The sequence below is a fragment of the Chiloscyllium plagiosum genome, unplaced genomic scaffold, assembly GCF_037043375.1.
Source record: "Chiloscyllium plagiosum isolate Xiang-an unplaced genomic scaffold, Cpla_swu_hap1 HiC_scaffold_42, whole genome shotgun sequence".
Taxonomy (NCBI): Eukaryota; Metazoa; Chordata; class Chondrichthyes; order Orectolobiformes; family Hemiscylliidae; genus Chiloscyllium; species Chiloscyllium plagiosum.
In genome coordinates, this window is record NW_028270180.1 from 25,205,601 (window position 1) to 25,231,048 (window position 25,448).

Here is a 25,448-nt window from a genome sequence, read left to right on the forward strand (position 1 = left end):
CACACACAGTCACACTCACAAACAGTCACACTCACAGTCTCATACTCACACACACACTCACACACACACAGAGTCACACTCTCACACTCACACACAGTCACACTCACACTCTCACACAGTCACACTCACACACACACTCACACACACACACACTGAGTCACACTCTCACACTCACACAGAGTCACACGCTCACACTCACACAGTCACACTCACACACACTCACACACACACACAGAGTCACACTCTCACACTCACACACAGAGTCACACTCTCACACTCACACACAGAGTCACACTCTCACACAGTCACACTCACACACACTCACACACACACACACTGAGTCACACTCTCACACTCACACACAGTCACACACACACTCACACACAGAGTCACACTCTCACACTCACACACAGTCACACTCACACACTCACACTCACACACACACTGTCACACACACACTCACACACTGAGTCACACTCACACTCACACACAGTCACACTCACACACACACACTCGGTCACACTCTCACACTCACACAAGTCACACTCACACACTCACACTCACACACACTGTCACACAAACACACACACCCACTGAGTCACACACTCTCACACTCACACACAGTCACACTCACACACACACATGCACACTCATTCACACATGCACACTCAGTCACACACACACACACAGTCACGCACACACACATGCACACCCACAGTCACACACACACAGTCACACTCACACACACAGTCACACACACACACACTCACACACACACTCACACTCAGTCACACACACACAGTCACGCACACATGCACACACAGTCACACACACAGTCACACACAGTCACACACACACAGTCACACTCACACACAGTCACACTCAGTCTCATACTCACACACACTCACACACTGAGTCACACACTCTCACACACACACACAGTCACACTCACAAACAGTCACACTCACAGTCTCATACTCACACACACACTCACACACACACACAGAGTCACACTCTCACACTCACACACAGTCACACTCACACTCTCTCACAGTCACACTCACACACACTCACACACACACACACACACTGAGTCACACACTCTCACACACACACACAGTCACACTCACAGTCTCATACTCACACACACACTCACACACACACACAGAGTCACACTCTCACACTCACACACAGTCACACTCACACTCACTCACAGTCACACTCACACACACACACTGGGTCACACTCTCACACTCACACAAGTCACACTCACACACTCACACTCACACACACTGTCACACATACACACACACCCACTGAGTCACACACTCTCACACTCACACACAGTCACACTCACACACATGCACATGCACACTCATTCACACATGCACACTCATTCACACATGCACACTCAGTCACACACACACCCACACAGTCACGCACACACAGTCACACACACAGTCACACTCACACACAGTCACACACACACTCACACTCAGTCACACATACACACAGTCATGCGCACACACAGTCATGCACACACACACAGTCACGCACACACACATGCACACACAGTCACACACACACAGTCACACTCACACTCTCACACTCACACACATTCACACTCACACACTCGCACACACTCACACTCAGTCACACACTCTCACACTCACACACAGTCACACTCACACACTCACACTCACTCAGTCACACTCACACACACAGTCACACTCACACACACACAGTCACACTCACACAGTCACACTCACACACACTCACACACACACACTGAGTCACACACTCTCACACACACACACAGTCACACTCACAAACAGTCACACTCACAGTCTCATACTCACACACACACTCACACACACACAGAGTCACACTCTCACACTCACACACAGTCACACTCACACTCTCACACAGTCACACTCACACACACACTCACACACACACACACTGAGTCACACTCTCACACTCACACAGAGTCACACGCTCACACTCACACAGTCACACTCACACACACTCACACACACACACACAGAGTCACACTCTCACACTCACACACAGAGTCACACTCTCACACTCACACACAGAGTCACACTCTCACACAGTCACACTCACACACACTCACACACACACACACTGAGTCACACTCTCACACTCACACACAGTCACACACACACTCACACACAGAGTCACACTCTCACACTCACACACAGTCACACTCACACACTCACACTCACACACACACTGTCACACACACACTCACACACTGAGTCACACTCACACTCACACACAGTCACACTCACACACACACACTCGGTCACACTCTCACACTCACACAAGTCACACTCACACACTCACACTCACACACACTGTCACACAAACACACACACCCACTGAGTCACACACTCTCACACTCACACACAGTCACACTCACACACACACATGCACACTCATTCACACATGCACACTCAGTCACACACACACACACAGTCACGCACACACACATGCACACCCACAGTCACACACACACAGTCACACTCACACACACAGTCACACACACACACACACACTCACACTCAGTCACACACACACAGTCATGCACACATGCACACACAGTCACACACACAGTCACACACAGTCACACACACACAGTCACACTCACACACAGTCACACTCAGTCTCATACTCACACACACTCACACACTGAGTCACACACTCTCACACACACACACAGTCACACTCACAAACAGTCACACTCACAGTCTCATACTCACACACACACTCACACACACACACAGAGTCACACTCTCACACTCACACACAGTCACACTCACACTCTCTCACAGTCACACTCACACACACTCACACACACACACACACACTGAGTCACACACTCTCACACACACACACAGTCACACTCACAGTCTCATACTCACACACACACTCACACACACACACAGAGTCACACTCTCACACTCACACACAGTCACACTCACACTCACTCACAGTCACACTCACACACACACACTGGGTCACACTCTCACACTCACACAAGTCACACTCACACACTCACACTCACACACACTGTCACACATACACACACACCCACTGAGTCACACACTCTCACACTCACACACAGTCACACTCACACACATGCACATGCACACTCATTCACACATGCACACTCATTCACACATGCACACTCAGTCACACACACACCCACACAGTCACGCACACACAGTCACACACACAGTCACACTCACACACAGTCACACACACACTCACACTCAGTCACACATACACACAGTCATGCGCACACACAGTCATGCACACACACACAGTCACGCACACACACATGCACACACAGTCACACACACACAGTCACACTCACACTCTCACACTCACACACATTCACACTCACACACTCGCACACACTCACACTCAGTCACACACTCTCACACTCACACACAGTCACACTCACACACTCACACTCACTCAGTCACACTCACACACACAGTCACACTCACACACACACACACACACTGAGTCACACACACACAGTCACACTCACGCACAGTCACACTCACAGTCTCATACTCACACACACACTCACACACACACACAGAGTCACACTCTCACACTCACACACAGTCACACTCACACTCTCACACAGTCACACTCACACACACTCTCACACACACACACACTGAGGCACACTCTCACACTCACCACAGAGTCACACTCTCACACTCACACACAGTCACACTCACAAACACTCACACACACACACAGAGTCACACTCTCACACTCACACACAGAGTCACACTCTCACACACACACACAGTCACACTCACACACACTCACTGAGTCACACTCTCACACTCACACACAGTCACACTCACACACACACTCACACACAGAGTCACACTCTCACACTCACACACAGTCACACTCACACACTCACACTCACACACACACTGTCACACACACACTCACACACACACTCACACACTGAGTCACACTCACACACACTGTCACACATACACACACACCCACTGAGTCACACACTCTCACACTCACACACAGTCACACTCACACACACACATGCACACTCATTCACACATGCACACTCAGTCACACACACACACTCACACACACACAGTCACGCACACACACATGCACACCCACACAGTCACACACACACAGTCACACTCACACACACAGTCACACACACACACTCACACACACACTCACACTCAGTCACACTCACACTCAGTCACGCACACATGCACACACAGTCACACACACAGTCACACACACAGTCACACACAGTGACACACACAGTCACACTCACACACAGTCACACTCAGTCTCATACTCACACACACACACACACACACACACTGAGTCACACACTCTCACACACACACACAGTCACACTCACAAACAGTCACACTCACAGTCACACACAGTGACACACACACAGTCACACTCACACACAGTCACACTCAGTCTCATACTCACACACACTCACACACTGAGTCACACACTCTCACTCACACACACACTCACACACACACACAGAGTCACACTCTCACACTCACACACAGTCACACTCACACTCTCACACAGTCACACTCACACACACAGTCACACACACACACTCACACACACACAGTCACGCACACACACATGCACACCCACACAGTCACACTCACACACACAGTCACACACACACACTCACACACACACTCACACTCAGTCACACACACACACTCACACACACATGCACACACAGTCACACACACAGTCACACACAGTCACACTCACACACAGTCACACTCAGTCTCATACTCACACACACACTCACACACACACACACTGAGTCACACACTCTCACACACACACACACTGAGTCACACACTCTCTCACACACACACAGTCACACTCACAAACAGTCACACTCACAGTCTCATACTCACACACACACACACACACACAGAGTCACACACACACTGTCACACACACACTTACACACACACTCACACACTGAGTCACACTCACACTCACACACAGTCACACTCACACACACACACTGCGTCACACTCTCACACTCACACACAGTCACACTCACACTCTCACACTCACACACAGTCACACTCACACACACTCACACACACACACTGAGTCACACTCTCACACTCACACACAGTCACACTCACACACACACTCACACACAGAGTCACACTCTCACACTCACACACAGTCACACACACACTCACACTCACACACACACTGTCACACACACACTCACACACACACTCACACACTGAGTCACACACTCACACACAGTCACACTCACACACACACACTGGGTCACACTCTCACACTCACACAAGTCACACTCACACACTCACACTCACACACACTGTCACACACACACTCACACACTGAGTCACACTCACACTCACACACAGTCACACTCACACACACACACTGGGTCATACTCTCACACTCACACAAGTCACACTCACACACTCACACTCACACACACTGTCACACATACACACACACCCACTGAGTCACACACTCTCACACTCACACACAGTCACACTCACACACATGCACATGCACACTCATTCACACATGCACACTCATTCACACATGCACACTCAGTCTCACACACACACACACAGTCACGCACACACAGTCACACACACAGTCACACTCACACACAGTCACACACACACTCACACACAGTCACACACACACTCACACTCAGTCACACATACACACAGTCACGCGCACACACAGTCATGCACACACACACAGTCACGCACACACACATGCACACACAGTCACACACACACAGTCACACTCACACTGTCACACTCACACACAGTCACACTCACACACTCACACACACACTCAGTCACACACTCACACACAGTCACACTCACACACTCACACTCACTCAGTCACACTCACACACACAGTCACACTCACACACACACAGTCACACTCACACAGTCACACTCACACACACTCACACACACACACTGAGTCACACACTCTCACACACACACACAGTCACACTCACAAACAGTCACACTCACAGTCTCATACTCACACACACACTCACACACACACAGAGTCACACTCTCACACTCACACACAGTCACACTCACACTCTCACACAGTCACACTCACACACACACTCACACACACACACACTGAGTCACACTCTCACACTCACACAGAGTCACACGCTCACACTCACACAGTCACACTCACACACACTCACACACACACACACAGAGTCACACTCTCACACTCACACACAGAGTCACACTCTCACACTCACACACAGAGTCACACTCTCACACAGTCACACTCACACACACTCACACACACACACACTGAGTCACACTCTCACACTCACACACAGTCACACACACACTCACACACAGAGTCACACTCTCACACTCACACACAGTCACACTCACACACTCACACTCACACACACACTGTCACACACACACTCACACACTGAGTCACACTCACACTCACACACAGTCACACTCACACACACACACTCGGTCACACTCTCACACTCACACAAGTCACACTCACACACTCACACTCACACACACTGTCACACAAACACACACACCCACTGAGTCACACACTCTCACACTCACACACAGTCACACTCACACACACACATGCACACTCATTCACACATGCACACTCAGTCACACACACACACACAGTCACGCACACACACATGCACACCCACAGTCACACACACACAGTCACACTCACACACACAGTCACACACACACACACTCACACACACACTCACACTCAGTCACACACACACAGTCACGCACACATGCACACACAGTCACACACACAGTCACACACAGTCACACACACACAGTCACACTCACACACAGTCACACTCAGTCTCATACTCACACACACTCACACACTGAGTCACACACTCTCACACACACACACAGTCACACTCACAAACAGTCACACTCACAGTCTCATACTCACACACACACTCACACACACACACAGAGTCACACTCTCACACTCACACACAGTCACACTCACACTCTCTCACAGTCACACTCACACACACTCACACACACACACACACACTGAGTCACACACTCTCACACACACACACAGTCACACTCACAGTCTCATACTCACACACACACTCACACACACACACAGAGTCACACTCTCACACTCACACACAGTCACACTCACACTCACTCACAGTCACACTCACACACACACACTGGGTCACACTCTCACACTCACACAAGTCACACTCACACACTCACACTCACACACACTGTCACACATACACACACACCCACTGAGTCACACACTCTCACACTCACACACAGTCACACTCACACACATGCACATGCACACTCATTCACACATGCACACTCATTCACACATGCACACTCAGTCACACACACACCCACACAGTCACGCACACACAGTCACACACACAGTCACACTCACACACAGTCACACACACACTCACACTCAGTCACACATACACACAGTCATGCGCACACACAGTCATGCACACACACACAGTCACGCACACACACATGCACACACAGTCACACACACACAGTCACACACACACATTCACACTCACACACTCGCACACACTCACACTCAGTCACACACTCTCACACTCACACACAGTCACACTCACACACTCACACTCACTCAGTCACACTCACACACACAGTCACACTCACACACACACACACACACTGAGTCACACACACACAGTCACACTCACGCACAGTCACACTCACAGTCTCATACTCACACACACACTCACACACACACACAGAGTCACACTCTCACACTCACACACAGTCACACTCACACTCTCACACAGTCACACTCACACACACTCTCACACACACACACACTGAGGCACACTCTCACACTCACCACAGAGTCACACTCTCACACTCACACACAGTCACACTCACAAACACTCACACACACACACAGAGTCACACTCTCACACTCACACACAGAGTCACACTCTCACACACACACACAGTCACACTCACACACACTCACTGAGTCACACTCTCACACTCACACACAGTCACACTCACACACACACTCACACACAGAGTCACACTCTCACACTCACACACAGTCACACTCACACACTCACACTCACACACACACTGTCACACACACACTCACACACACACTCACACACTGAGTCACACTCACACACACTGTCACACATACACACACACCCACTGAGTCACACACTCTCACACTCACACACAGTCACACTCACACACACACATGCACACTCATTCACACATGCACACTCAGTCACACACACACACTCACACACACACAGTCACGCACACACACATGCACACCCACACAGTCACACACACACAGTCACACTCACACACACAGTCACACACACACACTCACACACACACTCACACTCAGTCACACTCACACTCAGTCACGCACACATGCACACACAGTCACACACACAGTCACACACACAGTCACACACAGTGACACACACAGTCACACTCACACACAGTCACACTCAGTCTCATACTCACACACACTCACACACACACACACACTGAGTCACACACTCTCACACACACACACAGTCACACTCACAAACAGTCACACTCACAGTCACACACAGTGACACACACACAGTCACACTCACACACAGTCACACTCAGTCTCATACTCACACACACTCACACACTGAGTCACACACTCTCACTCACACACACACTCACACACACACACAGAGTCACACTCTCACACTCACACACAGTCACACTCACACTCTCACACAGTCACACTCACACACACTCACACACTCACACACAGAGTCACACTCTCACACTCACACACAGAGTCACACTCTCACACTCACACACAGTCACACTCACACACACACTCACACACAGAGTCACACTCTCACACTCACACACAGTCACACACACACTCACACACTGAGTCACACTCACACTCACACACAGTCACACTCACACACACACACTGGGTCACACTCTCACACTCACACAAGTCACACTCACACACTCACTCTCACACACACTGTCACACATACACACACACCCACTGAGTCACACACTCTCACACTCACACACAGTCACACTCACACACACATGCACACTCATTCACACATGCACACTCAGTCACACACACACACTCACACACACAGTCACGCACACACACATGCACACCCACACAGTCACACACACACAGTCACACTCACACACAGTCACACACACACTCACACACACACTCACACTCAGTCACACTCACATACAGTCACACACACACAGTCACACTCAGTCTCATACACACACACTCACACACACACACAGAGTCACACTCTCACACTCACACAGTCACACTCACACACACACACACTGTCACACACAGTCACACACTCTCACACTCACACTCAGTCACACACTCTCACACTCACACAGTCACACTCACACACTTACACACACACTCACACACTGAGTCACACTCTCACACTCACACACACAGACAGAGTCACACTCTCACACTCACACACAGTCACACTCACACATTCACATTCACACACACTCACACACTGTCACACACACAGTCACACACTCTCACACTAACACACACAGTCACACACTCTCACACTCACAAACACAGTCACACACTCTCACACTCACACACAGTCACACTCACACTCAGTCACACTCCCACACACACACTCACACTCACTCAGTCACACTCACACACACACACTCACACTCAGTCACACACACTCACACACTGAGTCACACTCACACTCACACACACACACTCACACACTGAGTCACACTCTCACACTCACACACACAGAGTCACACTCTCACACTCACACACACACAGAGTCACACTCTCACACACACAGTGTCACACTCTCACACTCACACACAGTCACACTCACACACACACTGTCACACACAGTCACACAGTCACACACTCTCACACTCACACACAGTCACACACTCTCACACTCACACACAGTCACACTCACACACTGAGTCACACTCACAAACACACACTCACACTCACTCAGTCACACTCACACACACTCAGTCACACTCACACCCTTACACACACACTCACACACACACTCACACACTGAGTCACACTCACACTCACACACAGTCACACACACACACTGGGTCACACTCTCACACTCACACAAGTCACACTCACACACTCACACTCACACACACTGTCAGACATACACACACACCCACTGAGTCACACACTCTCACACTCAAACACAGTCACACTCACACACACACACACATGCACACTCATTCACACATGCACACTCAGTCACACACACACACACACACACACAGTCACGCACACACACATGCACACACACTCACATACACACTCACACTCAGTCACACACAGTCACACTCACACACAGTCACACTCACAGTCTCATACTCACACACACACTCACACACACTCACACACAGAGTCACACTCTCACACTCACACACACACACACAGAGTCACACTCACACACACACACACAGAGTCACACTCTCACACTCACACACAGTCACACTCACAGTCACACACTCTCACACTCACACTCAGTCACACTCACACGCAAATGCACACTCAGTCACACACGCACACTCAGTCACACACACTCTTACACACACAGTCACGCACACTCAGTCACACACACAGTCACGCACACACACATGCACACACACTCAGGCACACACACTCAGTCACACTCAGTCTCACACACACAGTCACACTCACACACACACGGTCACAATCACACACACAGTCACACTCACACACAGTCACACACACAGTCACACTCTCACACTCACACACAGTCACACTCACACACACTGAGTCACACTCTCACTCTCACACACTGAGTCACACTCTCACACTCACGCACAGTCACACTCACACACACTGTCACACACACACACAGAGTCACACACTCTCACACTCACTCACACACTGTGACACTCACACACTGTCACACTCACACACTGTCACACTCACACTGAGTCACACACTCTCACACTCACACACAGTCACACACACACACTCACACACACACACTCACACTCAGTCACACTCACACACAGTCACACTCACACACACACACTCACACTCAGTCACACTCACACACACACTCACTCTCAGTCACACTCACACACACACACTCACACTCAGTCACACTCACACACACACTCACACTCAGTCACACTCACACACACACTCACACACAGTCACACTCACACACACACACTCACACTCAGTCACACTCACACACACACTCACTCTCAGTCACACTCACGCACACACACACGGTCACAATCACACACACAGTCACACTCACACACCGTCACACACACAGTCACACTCTCACACTCACACACAGTCACACTCACATACACTGAGTCACACTCTCACACTCACACACTGTGTCACACTCTCACACTCACACACAGTCACACTCACACACACTGTCACACACACACACACTGAGTCACACACTCACTCACACACTGTGACACTCACACACTGTCACACTCACACTGAGTCACACACTCTCACACAGTCACACACACACTCACACACAGTCACACTCACACACACACACTCACACACTCACACTCAGTCACACTCACACACACACTCACACACAGTCACACTCACACACACACACTCACACTCAGTCACACTCACACACACACTCACTCTCAGTCACACTCACACACACACTCACACTCAGTCACACTCACACACACACTCACTCTCAGTCACACTCACACACACACTCACACACACACACTCAGTCACACTCACACACACACACATGCACACACAGTCACACACACACATGCACACACAGTCACGCACACACATGCACACACACACACTCAGTCACACACTCACACACACACACTCAGTCACACACACACTCACACACACTCAGTCACACACACTCAGTCACACACACACTCAGTCACACACACTCACACTCACACACAGTCACACTCACACACACACACAGAGTCACACTCTCACACACACACTGAGTCACACTCACACACACTCACACACAGTCACACTCACACTATCACACTCACACACAGTCACACACACAGTCACACACACACACACTGTCACACACACAGTTCCACTCACACACAGTCACACTCACACACTGTCACACTCACACACTGTCACACACAGTGAGTCACACACTCTCACACTAACACACAGTCACACTCACACACACACACTCACACCCACACACACAAACACGCACACACTCACACTGAGTCACACTCTCACACTCACACACAGTCACACTCACACACTCACACTCACACAGAGTCACACCCTCACACTCACACACAGTCACACTCAGACACTCACACTCACACACACTCACACACTCACACACTGAGTCACACACTCTCACACTCACACACAGTCACACTCATTCACACATGCACACTCAGTCACTCACACACACACACTCACACACACACAGTCACGCACACACACATGCACACCCACACAGTCACACACACACAGCCACACTCACACACACAGTCACACACACTCACACACACACTCACACTCAGTCACACTCACACTCAGTCACACACACACAGTCACGCTTCCATGCACACACAGTCACACACACAGTCACACACACACAGTCACACTCACACACAGTCACACTCAGTCTCATACTCACACACACACTCACACACACACACACACTGAGTCACACACTCTCACACACACACAGTCACACTCACACACAGTCACACTCTCAGTCTCATACTCACACACACACTCACACACACACACAGAGTCACACTCTCACACTCACACACAGTCACACTCACACTCTCACACAGTCACACTCACACACACTCACACACACACACACACTGAGTCACACTCTCACACTCACACACAGAGTCACACTCTCACACTCACACACAGTCACACTCACACACACTCACACACACACACACAGAGTCACACTCTCACACTCACACACACACACACAGAGTCACACTCTCACACTCACACACAGAGTCACACTCTCACACTCACACACACTCACACACACACACTGAGTCACATTCTCACACTCACACACAGTCACACTCACACACAGAGTCACACGCTCACACTCACACACAGTCACACACACACACTGAGTCACATTCTCACACACACAGAGTCACACTCTCACACTCACACACAGTCACACTCACACACACACTCACACACAGTCACACTCACACACTCACACTCACACACACACTGTCACACACTCTCACACTCACACACAGTCACACTCACACACACACACACTGGGTCACACTCTCACACTCACACAAGTCACACTCACACACTCACACACACTGTCACACATACACACACACCCACTGAGTCACACACTCTCACACTCACACACAGTCACACTCACACACACACACATGCACACTCATTCACACATGCACACTCAGTCACACGCACACACATGCAGACACACAGTCACACACACACAGTCACACTCACACACACTCACACACACACTGAGTCACACTCTCACACTCATACAGAGAGTCACACTCTCACACTCACACACAGTCACACTCACACACACTCACACACACACACACACACTGAGTCACACTCTCACACTCACACACAGTCACACTCACACACACAGTCACACTCTCACACTCACACACAGTCACACTCACACACTCACACTCACACACACACTGTCACACACACACTCACACACACACTCACACACACAGTCACACTCTCACACTCACACACAGTCACACTCACACACTCACACTCACACACACACTGTCACACACACACTCACACACACACTCACACACTCAGTCACACTCTCACACTCACACACAGACAGAGTCACACTCTCACACTCACACACAGTCACACTCACACACTCACATTCACACACACTCACACACTGTCACACACACAGTCCCACACTCTCACACTAACACACACAGTCACACACTCTCACACTCACACACACAGTCACACACTCTCACACTCACACACAGTCACACTCACACTCAGTCACACTCCCACACACACACACTCACACTCACTCAGTCACACTCACACACACACACTCACACTCAGTCACACACACTCACACACTCACACTCAGTCACACACACTCACACACTGAGTCACACTCAAACTCGCACACCCACATACACACACTCACACACTGAGTCACACTCTCACACTCACACACACAGAGTCACACTCTCACACTCACACACCCACACAGAGTCACACTCTCACACACACAGAGTCACACTCTCACACTCACACACAGTCACACTCACACACACACTGTCACACACACAGTCACACAGTCACACACTCTCACACTCACACACAGTCACACTCACACACTGAGTCACACTCACAAACACACACTCACACTCACACACACTCAGTCACACTCACACACTTACACACACACTCACACACACACTCACACACTGAGTCACACTCACACACAGTCACACTCACACACACACACTGGGTCACACTCTCACACTCACACAAGTCACACTCTCACACTCACACACACAGAGTCACACTCTCACACACACAGTGTCACACTCTCACACTCACACACAGTCACACTCACACACACACTGTCACACACAGTCACACAGTCACACACTCTCACACTCACACACAGTCACACTCACACACTGAGTCACACTCACAAACACACACTCACACTCACTCAGTCACACTCACACACACTCAGTCACACTCACACCCTTACACACACACTCACACTCACACACAGTCACACTCACACACACACACTGGGTCACACTCTCACACTCACACAAGTCACACTCACACACTCACACACACTGTCAGACATACACACACACCCACTGAGTCACACACTCTCACACTCAAACACAGTCACACTCACACACACACACACACATGCACACTCATTCACACATGCACACTCAGTCACACACACACACACACACACAGTCACGCACACACACATGCACACACACAGTCACACACACACACTCACATACACACTCACACTCAGTCACACACACAGTCACACTCACACACAGTCACACTCACAGTCTCATACTCACACACACACTCACACACTCACACACAGAGTCACACTCTCACACTCACACACACACACACAGAGTCACACTCACACACACACACACACAGAGTCACACTCTCACACTCACACACAGTCACACTCACACACTCACAGTCACACACTCTCACACTCACACTCAGTCACACTCACACGCAAATGCACACTCAGTCACACACGCACACTCAGTCACACAAACTCTGACACACACAGTCACGCACACTCAGTCACACACACAGTCACGCACACACACATGCACACACACTCAGGCACACACACTCAGTCACACTCAGTCTCACACACACAGTCACACTCACACACACACGGTCACAATCACACACACAGTCACACTCACACACAGTCACACACACAGTCACACTCTCACACTCACACACAGTCACACTCACACACACTGAGTCACACTCTCACTCTCACACACTGAGTCACACTCTCACACTCACGCACAGTCACACTCACACACACTGTCACACACACACACAGAGTCACACACTCTCACACTCACTCACACACTGTGACACTCACACACTGTCACACTCACACACTGTCACACTCACACTGAGTCACACACTCTCACACAGTCACACACACACACTCACACACACACACTCACACACTCACACTCAGTCACACTCACACACACACTCACACACAGTCACACTCACACCCACACACTCACACTCAGTCACACTCACACACACACTCACTCTCAGTCACACTCACACACACACACACTCACACTCAGTCACACTCACACACACACTCACACTCAGTCACACTCACACACACACTCACACACAGTCACACTCACACACACACACTCACACTCAGTCACACTCACACACACACTCACTCTCAGTCACACTCACGCACACACACTCACACACAGTCACACTCACACACACACGGTCACAATCACACACACAGTCACACTCACACACCGTCACACACACAGTCACACTCTCACACTCACACACAGTCACACTCACATACACTGAGTCACACTCTCACACTCACACACTGTGTCACACTCTCACACTCACACACAGTCACACTCACACACACTGTCACACACACACACACTGAGTCACACACTCACTCACACGCTGTGACACTCACACACTGTCACACTCACACTGAGTCACACACTCTCACACAGTCACACACACACTCACACACAGTCACACTCACACACACACACTCACACACTCACACTCAGTCACACTCACACACACACTCACACACAGTCACACTCACACACACACACTCACACTCAGTCACACTCACACACACACTCACTCTCAGTCACACTCACACACACACTCACACTCAGTCACACTCACACACACACTCACTCTCAGTCACACTCACACACACACACACACATGCACACACAGTCACACACACACATGCACACACAGTCACGCACACACATGCACACACACACACTCAGTCACACACTCACACACACACACTCAGTCACACACACACTCACACACACTCAGTCACACACACTCAGTCACACACACTCACACTCACACACAGTCACACTCACACACACACACAGAGTCACACTCTCACACACACACTGAGTCACACTCACACACACTCACACACAGTCACACTCACACTATCACACTCACACACAGTCACACACACACACACTGTCACACACACAGTTCCACTCACACACAGTCACACTCACACACTGTCACACTCACACACTGTCACACACAGTGAGTCACACACTCTCACACTAACACACAGTCACACTCACACACACACACTCACACCCACACACACAAACACGCACACACTCACACTGAGTCACACTCTCACACTCACACACAGTCACACTCACACACTCACACTCACACAGAGTCACACCCTCACACTCACACACAGTCACACTCAGACACTCACACTCACACACACTCACACACTGAGTCACACACTCTCACACTCACACACAGTCACACTCATTCACACATGCACACTCAGTCACTCACACACACACACTCACACACACACAGTCACGCACACACACATGCACACCCACACAGTCACACACACACAGCCACACTCACACACACAGTCACACACACTCACACACACACTCACACTCAGTCACACTCACACTCAGTCACACACACACAGTCACGCTTCCATGCACACACAGTCACACACACACTCACACACACACAGTCACACTCACACACAGTCACACTCAGTCTCATACTCACACACACACTCACACACACACACACACTGAGTCACACACTCTCACACACACACAGTCACACTCACACACAGTCACACTCTCAGTCTCATACTCACACACACACTCACACACACACACAGAGTCACACTCTCACACTCACACACAGTCACACTCACACTCTCACACAGTCACACTCACACACACTCACACACACACACTGAGTCACACTCTCACACTCACACACAGAGTCACACTCTCACACTCACACACAGTCACACTCACATACACTCACACACACACACACAGAGTCACACTCTCACACTCACACACACAGAGTCACACTCTCACACTCACACACAGAGTCACACTCTCACACTCACACACACTCACACACACACACTGAGTCACATTCTCACACACACAGAGTCACACTCTCACACTCACACACAGTCACACTCACACACACACTCACACACAGAGTCACACGCTCACACTCACACACAGTCACACTCACACACTCACACTCACACACACACTGTCACACACACATTCACACACTGAGTCACACTCACACTCACACACACACTGGGTCACACTCTCACACTCACACAAGTCACACTCACACACTCACACACACTGTCACACATACACACACACCCACTGAGTCACACACTCTCACACTCACACACAGTCACACTCACACACACACACATGCACACTCATTCACACATGCACACTCAGTCACACGCACACACATGCAGACACACAGTCACACACACACAGTCACACTCACACACACTCACACACACACTGAGTCACACTCTCACACTCATACAGAGAGTCACACTCTCACACTCACACACAGTCACACTCACACACACTCACACACACACACACACTGAGTCACACTCTCACACTCACACACAGTCACACTCACACACACAGTCACACTCTCACACTCACACACAGTCACACTCACACACTCACACTCACACACACACTGTCACACACACACTCACACACTGAGTCACACTCACACTCACACACAGTCACACTCACACACACACACTGGGTCACACTCTCACACTCACACAAGTCACACTCACACACACACTCACACACACTGTCACACATACACACACACCCACTGAGTCACACACTCTCACACACAGTCACACTCACACACACACATGCACACTCAGTCACACACACACACTCACACACACACAGTCACGCACACACACATGCACACCCACACAGTCACACTCACACACACAGTCACACACACACTCACACACTCACACTCAGTCACACACACATGCACACACAGTCACACACACAGTCACACACACACAGTCACACTCAGTCTCATACTCACACACACACTCACACACACACACACAGAGTCACACTCTCACACTCACACAGTCACACTCACACACTCACACACACATACTGTCACACACAGTCACACACTCTCACACTCACACTCAGTCACACACTCTCACACTCACACAGTCACACTCACACACTCACACTCACTCAGTCACACTCACACACACACTTACACACACACTCACACACTGAGTCACACTCTCACACTCACACACAGACAGAGTCACACTCTCACACTCACACACAGTCACACTCACACACTCACATTCACACACACTCACACACTGTCACACACACAGTCACACACTCTCACACTAACACACACAGTCACACACTCTCACACTCACACACACAGTCACACACTCTCACACTCACACACAGTAACACTCACACTCAGTCACACTCCCACACACACACACTCACACTCACTCAGTCACACTCACACACACACACTCACACTCAGTCACACACACTCACACACTCACACTCAGTCACACACACTCACACACTGAGTCACACTCAAACTCACACACCCACATACACACACTCACACACTGAGTCACACTCTCACACTCACACACACAGAGTCACACTCTCACACTCACACACTCACACAGAGTCACACTCTCACACACACAGAGTCACACTCTCACACTCACACACAGTCACACACACACACACACTGTCACACACACAGTCACACAGTCACACACTCTCACACTCACACACAGTCACACTCACACACTGAGTCACACTCACAAACACACACTCACACTCACACACACTCAGTCACACTCACACACTTACACACACACTCACACACACACTCACACACTGAGTCACACTCACACACAGTCACACTCACACACACACACTGGGTCACACTCTCACACTCACACAAGTCACACTCACACACTCACACTCACACACACTGTCACACATACACACACACCCACTGAGTCACACACTCTCACACTCACACACAGTCACACTCACAGACACACACATGCACACTCATTCACACATGCACACTCAGTCACACTCACACACACACACACTCACACTCAGTCACACACACTCACACACTCACACTCAGTCACACACACTCACACACTGAGTCACACTCACACTCACACACCCACATACACACACTCACACACTGAGTCACACTCTCACACTCACACACACAGAGTCACACTCTCACACTCACAGACCCACACAGAGTCACACTCTCACACACACAGAGTCACACTCTCACACTCACACACAGTCACACTCACACACACACTGTCACACACACAGTCACACAGTCACACACTCTCACACTCACACACAGTCACACTCACACACTGAGTCACACTCACAAACACACACTCACACTCACACACACTCAGTCACACTCACACACTTACACACACACTCACACACACACTCACACACTGGGTCACACTCACACACAGTCACACTCACACACACACACTGGGTCACACTCTCACACTCACACAAGTCACACTCACACACTCACACTCACACACACTGTCACACATACACACACACCCACTGAGTCACACACTCTCACACTCACACACAGTCACACTCACAGACACACACATGCACACTCATTCACACATGCACACTCAGTCACACACACACACTAACACACACACAGTCACGCACACACACATGCACACACACACAGTCACACACACACAGTCACACTCACACAAACAGTCACACACACACACTCACACACACACACTCACACTCAGTCACACACACAGTCACACACACAGTCACACTCACACACAGTCACACTCACAGTCTCATACTGACACACACACACAGACACACACACAGTCACACTCTCACACTCACACTCTCACACTCACACACACACACACAGAGTCACACTCACACACACACACACAGAGTCACACTCTCACACTCACACACAGTCACACTCACACACTCACAGTCACACACTCTCACACTCACACTCAGTCACACTCACACGCAAATGCACACTCAGTCACACACGCACACTCAGTCACACACACTCTCACACACACAGTCACGCACACTCAGTCACACACACAGTCACGCACACACACATGCACACACACTCAGTCACACATACTCAGTCACACTCAGTCTCACACACACAGTCACACTCACACACACGGTCACACTCTCACACACACAGTCACACTCACACACACTCACACACACACACACACTGAGTCACACTCTCACTCACACACAGTCACACTCACACACACTGAGTCACACTCTCACACTCACACACTGAGTCACACTCTCACACTCACATACAGTCACACACTCACACTCACACACAGTCACACTCACACACACTGAGTCACACTCTCACACTCACACACTGAGTCACACTCTCACACTCACACACAATCACACTCACACACACTGTCACACACACACACTGAGTCACACACTCTCACACTCACACACAGTCACACTCACAGACACACACATGCACACTCATTCACACATGCACACTCAGTCACACACACACACTCACACACACACAGTCACGCACACACACATGCACACACACAGTCACACACACACAAACAGTCACACACACACACTCACACACACACTCACACTCAGTCACACACAGTCACACACACAGTCACACTCACACACAGTCACACTCACAGTCTCATACTCACACACACACACACACACACAGTCACACTCTCACACTCACACTCTCACACTCACACACACACAGAGTCACACTCACACACACACACAGAGTCACACTCTCACACTCACACACAGTCACACTCACACACTCACAGTCACACACTCTCACACTCACACTCAGTCACACTCACACGCAAATGCACACTCAGTCACACACGCACACTCAGTCACACACACTCTCACACACACAGTCACGCACACTCAGTCACACACACAGTCACGCACACACACATGCACACACACTCAGTCACACACACTCAGTCACACTCACACACACGGTCACAATCACACACACAGTCACACTCACACACAGTCACACTCTCACACTCACACACAGTCACACTCACACACACTGAGTCACACTCTCACACTCACACACTGAGTCACACTCTCACACTCACACACAGTCACACTCACACACACTGTCACACACACACACTGAGTCACACACTCTCACACTCACTCACACACTGTGACACTCACACACTGTGACACTCACACTGAGTCACACACTCTCACACTCACACACAGTCACACACACACACTCACACACAGTCACACTCACACACACACACTCACTCAGTCACACTCACACACTTACACACACACTCACACACACACTCACACACTGAGTCACACTCTCACACTCACACACAGTCACACACACACACACAGAGTCACACTCACACACACACAGTCACACGGACACTCATACACACACTCACACACTGAGTCACACTCTCACACACACAGTCACACTCACACACACTCACACACACACACACACTGAGTCACACTCTCACTCACACACAGTCACACTCACACTCTCACACTCACACTCACACACAGTCACACTCACACACACTCACACACACACACACAGTCACACTCTCACACTCACACACAGTCACACTCACACACACAGAGTCACACTCTCACACTCACACACAGTCACACACACACTCACACTCACACACACACTGTCACACACACACTCACACTCACACTCACACACAGTCACACTCACACACACACACTGGGTCACACTCTCACACTCACACACAGTCACACTCACACTCTCACACTCACACACAGTCACACTCACACACACTCACACACACACACTGAGTCACACTCTCACACTCACACACAGTCACACTCACACACACACTCACACACAGAGTCACACTCTCACACAGTCACACTCACACACACACACACACACTGAGTCACACTCTCACACTCACACACAGAGTCACACTCTCACACTCACACACAGTCACACTCACACACACTCACACACACACAGAGTCACACTCTCACACTCACACACAGAGTCACACTCTCACACTCACACACAGTCACACTCACACACACTCACACACACACACACACTGAGTCACACTCTCACACTCACACACAGTCACACTCACACACACACTCACACACAGAGTCACACTCTCACACTCACACACAGTCACACTCACACACACACAGTCACACACACACACTCACACACAGTCACACTCACACACACACACTCACTCAGTCACACTCACACACTTACACACACACTCACACACACACTCACACACTGAGTCACACTCTCACACTCACACACAGTCACACACACACACACAGAGTCACACTCACACACACACAGTCACACGGACACTCATACACACACTCACACACTGAGTCACACTCTCACACACACAGTCACACTCACACACACTCACACACACACACACACTGAGTCACACTCTCACTCACACACAGTCACACTCACACTCTCACACTCACACTCACACACAGTCACACTCACACACACTCACACACACACACACAGTCACACTCTCACACTCACACACAGTCACACTCACACACACAGAGTCACACTCTCACACTCACACACAGTCACACACACACTCACACTCACACACACACTGTCACACACACACTCACACTCACACTCACACACAGTCACACTCACACACACACACTGGGTCACACTCTCACACTCACACACAGTCACACTCACACTCTCACACTCACACACAGTCACACTCACACACACTCACACACACACACTGAGTCACACTCTCACACTCACACACAGTCACACTCACACACACACTCACACACAGAGTCACACTCTCACACAGTCACACTCACACACACACACACACACTGAGTCACACTCTCACACTCACACACAGAGTCACACTCTCACACTCACACACAGTCACACTCACACACACTCACACACACACAGAGTCACACTCTCACACTCACACACAGAGTCACACTCTCACACTCACACACAGTCACACTCACACACACTCACACACACACACACACTGAGTCACACTCTCACACTCACACACAGTCACACTCACACACACACTCACACACAGAGTCACACTCTCACACTCACACACAGTCACACTCACACACACACTGTCACACACACACTCACACACTGAGTCACACTCACACTCACACACAGTCACACGCACACACACACACTGGGTCACACTCTCACACTCACACAAGTCACACTCACACACTCACACTCACACACAGTCACACTCACACACACACATGCACACTCATTCACACATGCACACTCAGTCACACACACACACTCACACACACACAGTCACGCACACACACATGCACACCCACACAGTCACACACACACACTCACACACACACTCACACTCAGTCACACTCAGACTCAGTCACACACACACAGTCACGCACACATGCACACACAGTCACACACACAGTCACACACACACAGTCACACTCAGTCTCATACTCACACACACACTCACACACACACACACACAGAGTCACACTCTCACACTCACACACAGTCACACTCACACACACACACTGTCACACACAGTCACACACTCTCACACTCACACTCAGTCACACACTCTCACACTCACACAGTCACACTCACACACTCACACTCACTCAGTCACACTCACACACACTTACACACACACTCACACACTGAGTCACACTCTCACACTCACACACAGTCACACTCACACTCTCACACTCACACTCACACACAGTCACACTCACACACACTCACACACACACACTGAGTCACACTCTCACACTCACACACAGTCACACTCACACACACACTCACACACAGAGTCACACTCTCACACTCACACACAGTCACACACACACTCACACTCACACACACACTGTCACACACACACTCTCACACACACTCACACACTGAGTCACACTCACACTCACACACAGTCACACTCACACACACACACTGGGTCACACTCTCGCACTCACACAAGTCACACTCACACACTCACACTCACACACACTGTCACACATACACACACACCCACTGAGTCACACACTCTCACACTCACACACAGTCACACTCACACACACACACATGCACACTCATTCACACATGCACACTCATTCACACATGCACACTCAGTCACACACACACACAGTCACGCACACACAGTCACACACACAGTCACACTCACACACAGTCACACACACACTCACACTCAGTCACACATACACACAGTCACGCGCACACACAGTCATGCACACACACAGTCACGCACACACACATGCACACACACTCACACACACACACACACACTGAGTCACACTCTCACTCACACACAGTCACAC